This window comes from Rhinolophus ferrumequinum, chromosome 21 (genome assembly GCF_004115265.2).
Source record: "Rhinolophus ferrumequinum isolate MPI-CBG mRhiFer1 chromosome 21, mRhiFer1_v1.p, whole genome shotgun sequence".
NCBI classification, from domain to species: Eukaryota; Metazoa; Chordata; class Mammalia; order Chiroptera; family Rhinolophidae; genus Rhinolophus; species Rhinolophus ferrumequinum.
In genome coordinates this window covers 43,421,016-43,430,091 of record NC_046304.1, presented here as the reverse complement: position 1 = coordinate 43,430,091, position 9,076 = coordinate 43,421,016, and the positions used below count along the sequence as shown (strand labels likewise).

The 9,076-nt window shown below is 42.6% G+C and overlaps 1 protein-coding gene across 2 annotated transcripts in view; it reads left to right on the top strand.

Moving 5' to 3' along the window:
- Positions 1-9,076, top strand: part of PITPNC1 (phosphatidylinositol transfer protein cytoplasmic 1) — a 218,491-nt gene that overhangs the window by 96,518 nt on the left and 112,897 nt on the right. The gene's annotated exons all lie outside the window — the stretch shown is intronic.

Sequence of the window (9,076 nt, the reverse complement as noted above, 5' to 3'; positions counted from 1 at the left end):
TAAAACATAAATAGCTCAAAACAGCCATGGGAGAACTATCAACAAAGCAGTGAATGACTTGGTAGTTGTCAAGTGGAAGTAAAGCTCAGCTTTCCTAGAGGTCATTAAGGGGACATTAAGAAGTGTCGGCTGAGAAAGGGGCTGCACGACAAAATCAGTGGTTCATGGTTCATCTCAGTACAGCGAAGGCCCCAAGGAGGCCTATGTTAAAAAAACCTACCTTTGTTTGACCCAGTGTTTCCCGCACCTGACTATGGAGCTGTCATTCCTTAAAGTTACTGGGAAATGCCGGTGTAGGTACCATCTGTAATTAGAAGTTGGTAGTTCTTAACATTTTGGAGGACATGGACCTTCTGAGAAATTAATGGCGGTGGTAAGGGTGGTACACAATTCACGCATCCCTTGAAATCCATCCAAGATCACTGTCCATGATCTGAGAAAGGAAAGAAGGAGGCAAATCCCAGATAGGAGGGATGGGTGTGGATGGAGACAAAGAAGCTGGAAAAGATGGGTCTTGTTCAGTGTCAATCAGTTGGACTGTGAGGGAGAGGGGACCACAGTGGGGTCGGAGGAGGCCAACTGTGGGAGGCCTGAAATGCCTGGTGAAGAATTAACAGCCCTTAATGACCAACTGACTGTGAAGGTCAAGGGAGAGTGGAGGCTGAAGATGACTCTACTCGTACAGACTGGAGTCATGGTGGGAGTATTTACAGAAATAGCAAAGTCACGGAGCTGAAGCTTCATGTCAAGACCTATGCTATTATCATATTGAAATGTCCCAACTTGTCTTTATTAGCCAGGGCTGAGTCTCCCAACTGCAAATTCATTTTAAGAATTGAATTTGCCATCTAACTGGGCATCCTACCTTGAACAGTTAAAAATCAGATTGGTCTGACTTCTAATTTTAGAAGGAATCTGGCTGACCTGCATTGCGCTGTTGCTAACTGGAGTCCGTTACCTGGGTGACTAGATTTACAATATGTCAGTATGCAAATACCATCTGCCCAAGAGGAGGAAGGAAGAAAGGCCTCCTTCCTCTGGGGGTTGTCAGCTCTTCTGGAAATGTCTTCCTCTGGGAATGAGGTGGAGGGAAGAGAAGAGAAAGGAAAACCAGGGAAAAAGATGTGATTTTTCACTTTTAGAGCCTTTTCCTCATGCTTTTCCTACAAAGGAGTTTGGAGTTTGCCTTATGGATGATCCTGTAAGGTAGATCATTAGGGACAGACGTGTGGGGTTTAGATTATGCATTTCTTCTGGGGGAGTGAGCAGAAGGAGTAGCATATAGCACTTCAGTATATCACAAAACACTTAGATTCAGATAATTGCAATAGCTAATGAAGCCTTTGAATATGCGACTCTTACCTTCCACAATGCCATTAGGAGTCTGATTTCAATTAATCAGAGTGTCTGAGCTAGGCTGGGAGCCTGCTGCCTTTTTCTTGAGCTCTCCAGAAGGGTGAATAGAGGCGGATATTCCATTGCATTTTCCTACACGTCAGGTTGACTGGGTGAGCTGAAGAGGTTTTTTTTCCGTCGACTAGATTCAGCTCCTGGCCTGCATATTGTTTCAGCCTGGGCTTCAGAATCACACTGGGAAACGTTCAAAGCTGAAGGCAGAAACTTCTATTCCTTCTCATGAAATGACTGTCACATCAGCTGTCAGCTGCAGGAATGTCTTCCACCTACGCATTTTGGGAGTCCAAATTGGATGGACTCATTAATTTTAATTTTTACTTTAACATCTCAAGGACTTGTATGGGTGGGTGTGCTTCCTTTAATTGCTATGTGTCAGAATTTATGTAGGAGGAAGTGTTTCCAGGAGCAGGGCTGAGAACCTTGGGCTCTTGGCTTCTAATTTTGTCCCCCCTGCTAACTTCCCGTGTGACCTCTTCTCTCCTTGCTCTCTTTATACTGCTGTCTCCCACCTTAAAAAAAAAAACAGCACCAAAAAAAAAAAACACCTCCTAACATCAACCTAAAACTATCAGCAGCATGCAAGAGTACAGAAAGTCACTTTATTCACCAGGATACTTTTCACTCAGCTTTGTAAATAGCCTTTTTATTTGGATGTCAAACAAGTGGCTAAGGAGATTAAGGCCAGAGACGGGAGGGTGGATCCTGGAGGTCAACTGCTAGGGTTCAAATCCCAGCTCTGCTACTTTCTAGTTGGACGGCCTGGGGCAAGTTACTCAACCTCTCTGTGCACCAGTTTCTTCATTTGTAAAATTGGGATAATAATATCACCTACCTCATAGGGTTGTTGTGAGGATTGAATAAGTATCCTAACCCTAGAGAAGTTAGCACTGTGTGGTAGCTTTTATTATTTCTATCATGCATCTTCAGGGGTTCTGGGAAGTAGTGAAGTTTTGCCGTGGCAAGTAAATGTCCAAGGTTTGTTTGCAGGCTATTATGCCCCCCTTCCTTCTGGCCAAGCTATTGCCTATTCACTCATAAGTCAAGCCTCATTTTCCACGTGACATGCTCCTGGAAAATGATAGCTCATGCTGCTGCTTCGTTCCCAATCCCTCGCACACTTTTCGCCTGTGCTGCATTAGATATGCTGTCTTAGCTTCTCATTGTCGTGTCAAGTTTAGCTCTTTGTTGTCCCCACAGAGGAATGAAAAGTTGCCCGTGATATTTGTTCATTGGACGTACCCCAAGTGTAAAATAACAGTGACATGAGCAAGCAAGGCCACAATTGTCCCATAGCTTACTCTTGGCTTTTGAAGTCACTTGTTTGACTTTCTTGTTTCTACAAGTAACTTAAAACTGCCAAAAGTAAGTATGAGACATTATTGGTGGGAATGTAAAATGGTGCAGCTGCTGTGGAAAACAGTTTGACAGCCCCTCAAAAGGTTAAACAGAAGAGTTACCCTATGACCCAGCAATTCCACCTCTGGGTATATTTACCCAAGAGAAATGAAAACATGTGTCCACACAGACTCATACATATGTTCATAGCAGTGCTATTCGTAACAGCCCCAAAGTGGAAACAGCCTGAATGTCTATCAACTGATGAATGAATGAACAAAATGGAACATTATTTGGTAATTAAAAAAGAAGGAAATAATGATACAGGCTACAATATGGATGAATCTTAAAAACATTATACTAAATGAAAGAAGTCAGTCCCAAAAGGCCACGTGTTGTATGATTCCATTTATATGAAATGTTCAGAACAGGTACATCCATAGATACAGAAAGTAGATGAGTGGTTACCAGGGTTTGGGAGGAGGGGAATATGGGGAGTGAGTGCTCATGGGTGTGGCATTTCTTTTTGGGGTGATGACAATGTCCTGGACCTAGATAGAGGTGACAGTTGCACAGCCTTGAGAATATACTAAAGTCACTGAACTGTATACTTAGGAAAAAACATGAGAAACTACGTACGTCTCCTGCAGAGTTTCAAGTCGTTTCCAAGATTACTTTTTCAAGAGTAGCTGTCACCTAAAATAGATAAAAGCTGACTTAATCCACACGAAAAATGCAAATTACCAAGAATGGCTTTTTCACCCCAAACCTTTGACTATAAATCATATATATTCGATTCATAAGTAAATTCTGCAGGACTGTTTGCTGTCCCCTGCATTGTGATTCTATCATTTGCTACATTCTTGACAGGGCCATCAAAATAATACCGAATGCAGCTTCTGTAACAGAAATAGAAGTGCCTTTTTAGGGCATGCCCCCCCACCCCCACCCCCAGGCTTCCTAAGGTAATAATTCGTAGCTGCCTTTTGGTGGTGCCTTTACTTATTGAGTGGCTTAACTGTTTATAATGTGTTGGGGCCTTTTGACTTTAAGGGATTTATTACATTGAGTTTATCTTCTGTTTCCAACTGGAGCATTTCCAAGGGGCACCCTACAGCCCCCTGAAAAACAACCAGTTCAGATCATTCATATTTCATCAGAAGGATTCTTGATTGCCATTTCTGATTTAAATAAATAATAGGGTTGAAATCTCTCCAGGGGCTGTCTCAGTACTTATTTGGAAGAAGCGTTTAAAATGCCCAAGCACCACCTAAAATGAGCTTTACAAGAATGAGAGATCCAAGAAAGAACCTAGAGTTGATCACTTCACACCCATTAAGATGGCTATTATTATTATTATTATTATTTTAATGAAAAATAACAAGTGTTGGTGGGATGTGGAGAAATTGAAATCTGTGCATTGCTATTGGGAATGCAAAATGGTGCATGTGCTGGGGAAAACAGTTGGTGGTTCCCTAAAAAGTTAAACAGAATTACCAAATGATACAGCAATTCCATGTCTAGGTATAAACTCAAAGAATTGAAAGCCGGAACTCAAATACTTGTATGCCAATGTTCACAGCAGCTTTATTTACAACAATATCCAAAGGGTCGAAGCCACCCGAATAACTATCAGTAAATGAATGGATAAACAAAATGTGGCCCATCCATACAATGGAATATTATTCAGCCTTAAAAAGGAAGGAAATTCTGACACCTGCTACAACATGGATGAGCCTTGAAAACATTATGCTAAGTGAAATAAGTCAGTTGCAAAAGGACACATATTGTGTGACTCCGTTTATATGAGGTATCTAGAATAGACAGAAAGTAGATCAGAGGTTACTGGGGGGTTGGAGGGAGAGAGAGAGTTCTTATCTAATGGGTACACAGTTTCTTTTTGAGATGATAAAACCATTTAGAAATGGATAGTGGTGATGGTTGCACAACAGTATGAATGTACTTCATGCCACTGAATTGTCAACTTTAAAATGGTTAACATGGTAAATTCTGTTATGTATATTTTAGCACAGTTAAAAATTGGAGGGAAAATCCTGTGAAGAACACTTCCTGTTCCTTGTTTTGTCCGCTACATTCTTTTTTCTCCCAGCTCCTTGAAAACATGATAAATTATATTTCCTCATGGTGTTGCCTAGAGGACTTGTTTCTGTCCTCCCTTAGGAGGACACATAGAGACGAGACTACCAAGTGTTGATGGGAGCGGACAGGGCCGCCACTTGGCCTTAAAAGTACTAGTTGATAGAATCTCTCTCTCTCTCTCTCTCTCTCTCTCTCTCTCTCTCTCTCTCTCTCTCTCTCTCTCTCTCAGCTGTTAGAATAAGTCCGAAATGCAATAAGAGCTCAGAATATAGATTTTTAAATATAGCAATTCCTGGAAATGTACCCAATTTACTCTACGTTGCCTGTCTTCATTAACTGTCTCAGGAGAGCCGGGGTTGACAACCAACCACATGCTTTTCTCAATCAGTTATTTGTGTCTTTTTACCAAAGAAGAAATACCCCTAGGCTACCAGTGTTTAAGAAAATGGCGCCATTCCTGCAACCAGCCACATACAAATACAGGCTACCTATGGCTGACAAGTATTGCAGCACGTGTGTGAAATCTGGGCCTTCCCTCCAAAGTGGGGTGAAGGAAGATCCTGGAACTTTCCAAACTCAGATGTAAGTTGGTCATAACTCTCTCTCAACATTGCTAGATAGTTAGCAGAGCCCCGAAACCACTTGCCATGCCAGCTAGCACTTAAGTAAGCAAAGGGGTTCAGTGACCTTCAAATATTACCGAGATCTTGTTATGCTAGGTATGAAGTGGCTTGAATACGTCTCTCAAAATATTAAGAACTCCCATTGTTTGATTGTACGTGAAGCAGCAAGTGCTTCTGTTTGCGTTCAGTTTGCCCTTCCATTCTCAGAAGTCTCAAAAGACACTAAAACTAATTGCTGCGATTCCTACGAGTGTATTTCTGCTTTTAACCAGAACTGCAGTGTCCCTGGATGCTACCAGTTAGTTTCTTAAAGGATCGATAGGTGTGATAGGCTTCACAAACAGAGACTTATAACTCTGGAAAGACCTTGCTACCCCCATAGTAGATAGACCTCTCTCCTGGGAACACCTCTGAGTCCAAGGTTAAGGAGACGAGCATTGACAAAGGTGAGTGGCAAGGAGATGTTGTAGGGTTACATTTCCTGGGAAAGTTCTATCTGTTTCCTCCCTTTTGGGTCTTGTGATTGGCTGTGGGTGTATGTTCCATAGTAAACACAAGAGCCTCGATTGCTTTCTAAAGGTTAGATCTGTCATCAAACCTCTCCATTTACTTGAGTTGTGGTTGGCGTTGCATTTCTTGGCAAGTGGTGTCACCGTTCAGTCCAAAACTCTTATGTAAGCATCAAGTTCCTTTAGCCTGTGGTCTCATGTCTTCAAGGTGGAACTTCTCAGGAAACCCCCCACTTCACCAGACACCAGGTCTACCTATCTTGGTCATAGCTCTGTCCCCAACTGTCTCCAGGGCCTGGCACATACTAAATGCTTGTTGAATGCACGAACTGGAATGGGCAGGGCTCTCCGGAACCAAAACTGTCCCCACAACTGATATATGGAGAAATCCCATATTCTACCACGGGGTCCACCGACCTTTGTGGTTTTGAATGGAGTTTTTAGCCGTTCCTGTCTTTGCTTTCTTCATGGTCCCTCATGGTGCTCACTGATGGCTAATGTGTTCAACTTCCCACTTATAAATACAGGGCTGACAGTTCCTACCTTAGGCAGTGCTTATAAAGTAGCCCGTACGCGCTGCATGCGATCATTTTGGCTTTTCAGTTGGTGCAGCAGATGAGCTCTCAGGGTCTGCTTCTAGATGGCTGAGTCCTGGAAATCGTGGGCTCGAGCTTGTGGCAGCCAGAGCACGGAGTTATGCCTGCACCAGCACCAAGTGTATTCTGAGCCTTGCCCTTGGCTGTGTTTCTATGCAGTTCAGTCCAAAACTCAGGATGGGTAAAACGGCAGTATACGATGCTGTTTATATTAGTTTCTCACAAAAGGGGTATTTTTTGAATTGAATGTCCATAACCCAGCTCCTTTCTTAAATCTTTTTATCAGCTCTTACATTCCTGCACCCAGGCTTAATGACACAGGTATTACGTAAACAAGGCACCTCACAGGGCTGCTTATAAAAATCCAGGAGCAAAGATAAATATGTGATGATGCACTGATATCCTGAAATATGAGCTGCAGGTTTGTGTTTTCTTTGTGGGATCGGATATTGGTTTTCGTGCTTTATTGACCTGGCAGGGAGAGATCTGACGAAACACCAAAGAACTTTACACTTTTTTTTTTTTTAAACCTCTCTGTCTACATGGAGAAATCGGAACATTGAATCACAGAGCCAGAAAGACTGACGGGTTAGCCAGTCATGTCCTTGCAGAACCCAAATCAGATCTAGCCCGTATAGTTAAAAATGGACACGCACTACCTTCCCAAAGGAAAAAGGAAGTGGAATGATGTCTTTCTGTAGAGTCCCTCTCAGGTGGAACCCTAGGCTGCTGGGCTGTGAAATGTGACGGTCTTGTTCAGTCAAGAGCTGGTGTTCTCACTGTCCCGTGTTAAGGTTGGCGGCATCAAGATGTGTATGTATTCAGTTGATCACTCTTTCCCTTCTGTCAGGGTCTTTGTCCGCGACATGTCGTAGTCAGCACTGTGACACTGGGGTGCATCAGCCACGTGAATCCTCCAGCATGCTGATATTAAAAGACATTTAAGTTTAGGGCACAGCCAGCCAGACAACGCCGCCCTGGCATGGCAGGAATCGGGGTGTCTCATGCCGCATTGTCTCTGAGTGAAGTCATGTTACAGTTCTGTCTGCTCGGCTTGACCCCTTCCAATAAGCTTTCAAACCAAAGATCCATCACATATAAATGAAGTCCCTGTCCTTTTACAAAACTTTTTCATAATCGTAAAAAATAGAATCATTGTGAGAGGGCCTCTTTGAGGTCTGAAGTGGGCGAGCCACACTCCCTGAAAAATGACATATTCCCTTTACATTTTTTTCCATTCAAGTGTCACATAAAACTTACCATTATAAACGTTTTTAAGTGTACAGTTCAATGGCATTGGGTGCATTCATGTTGTGCAGCCATCACCATCCTCCATCTCCAGAACATTTTCATCATCCCAAACTAAAACTCTGTACCCGTTAAACACTAACACCCCCACCCCCCGACCCCGCCCAGCCCAGCAACCCTGGCAACCACCATTCTACTTTCTGTCTCTATGACTGTGACTACTGTAGGGACATTACATAAGTGAAGTTCCCAGGCTTTTTATAATACTTTGGGAAGTCTTCGATCTGACTACCATCTAATAAAATTCTTACCAAAGGAAAAAACAGCCTTAGACGATTGGCCAAGTTTCCTTTGGTTTTTGTGTTGTACAGGTGTGTGGCAGACGCCATGTTCTCTTGTCCTTTATATTAATAGATATACAGTGTAACGGGAACGAAGGAAACATGTCTTCAGGTCCCAGTCAGACGTGTTCCCAAACAGAAGAACCAATAGCTTCAGCAGTTCATGTGCCGTTTTCCGTTTTAGGGAGCCTTTCAATTCCTAAGTTTTTTCTCACTTGGTTCTCACCATGTCCTGTGAGGTATTTTGCTAGTCCCATTTTAATGATAAGAAACTGTGGCTCTGATAAGTAAATTGACTAAGGTTACAAACCTAATCAAAGGCAGAATCATGACTTTGGCTCTAGGTTTTCAATTTTAAAACCCCAGTGCTTTCAACCATAGCACACTGTGAACAATTATCACCTCTCCGGAGGTCGAAGTAATGGCCAGTTCTCCGGAGGGGAGGGCTTCTCCAAATATATCCGTAATTATCAGTGCTCCACCTCACCAGCTTCGAAACATATGGAAACCCGTGACCTGGCTCTGTCGCCTGACTGGCCAGCCTCTAAAGTCTTGGAGTGGCATAACAGCCTGACCCGCAGTCCCCGTTGGACTAGATTAGGGTCTAACCCTTCTTGTCCAGTAGAAATAAGTGAGCCATAAATATGAGCGACATACATTACTTAATATTTTCTAGTGGCCGCATGAAAAAAAGAGAAACAGGTGAAGTTAATTTCAAGAATATACTTTAGCTAGCACAGTATATATCCAAAATACTATCATTTCAATAGGTAAACAGTATAAAAATTATTAATGAGCTCTGTTAATTTCAGGGAGGTTCCCAAGTCTTCAAAATCCAATGTGCATTTTACACCTACAGCAATTTCCAATCAGATGCTACATTTTCATCCAAGGTACCGGATCTGAAT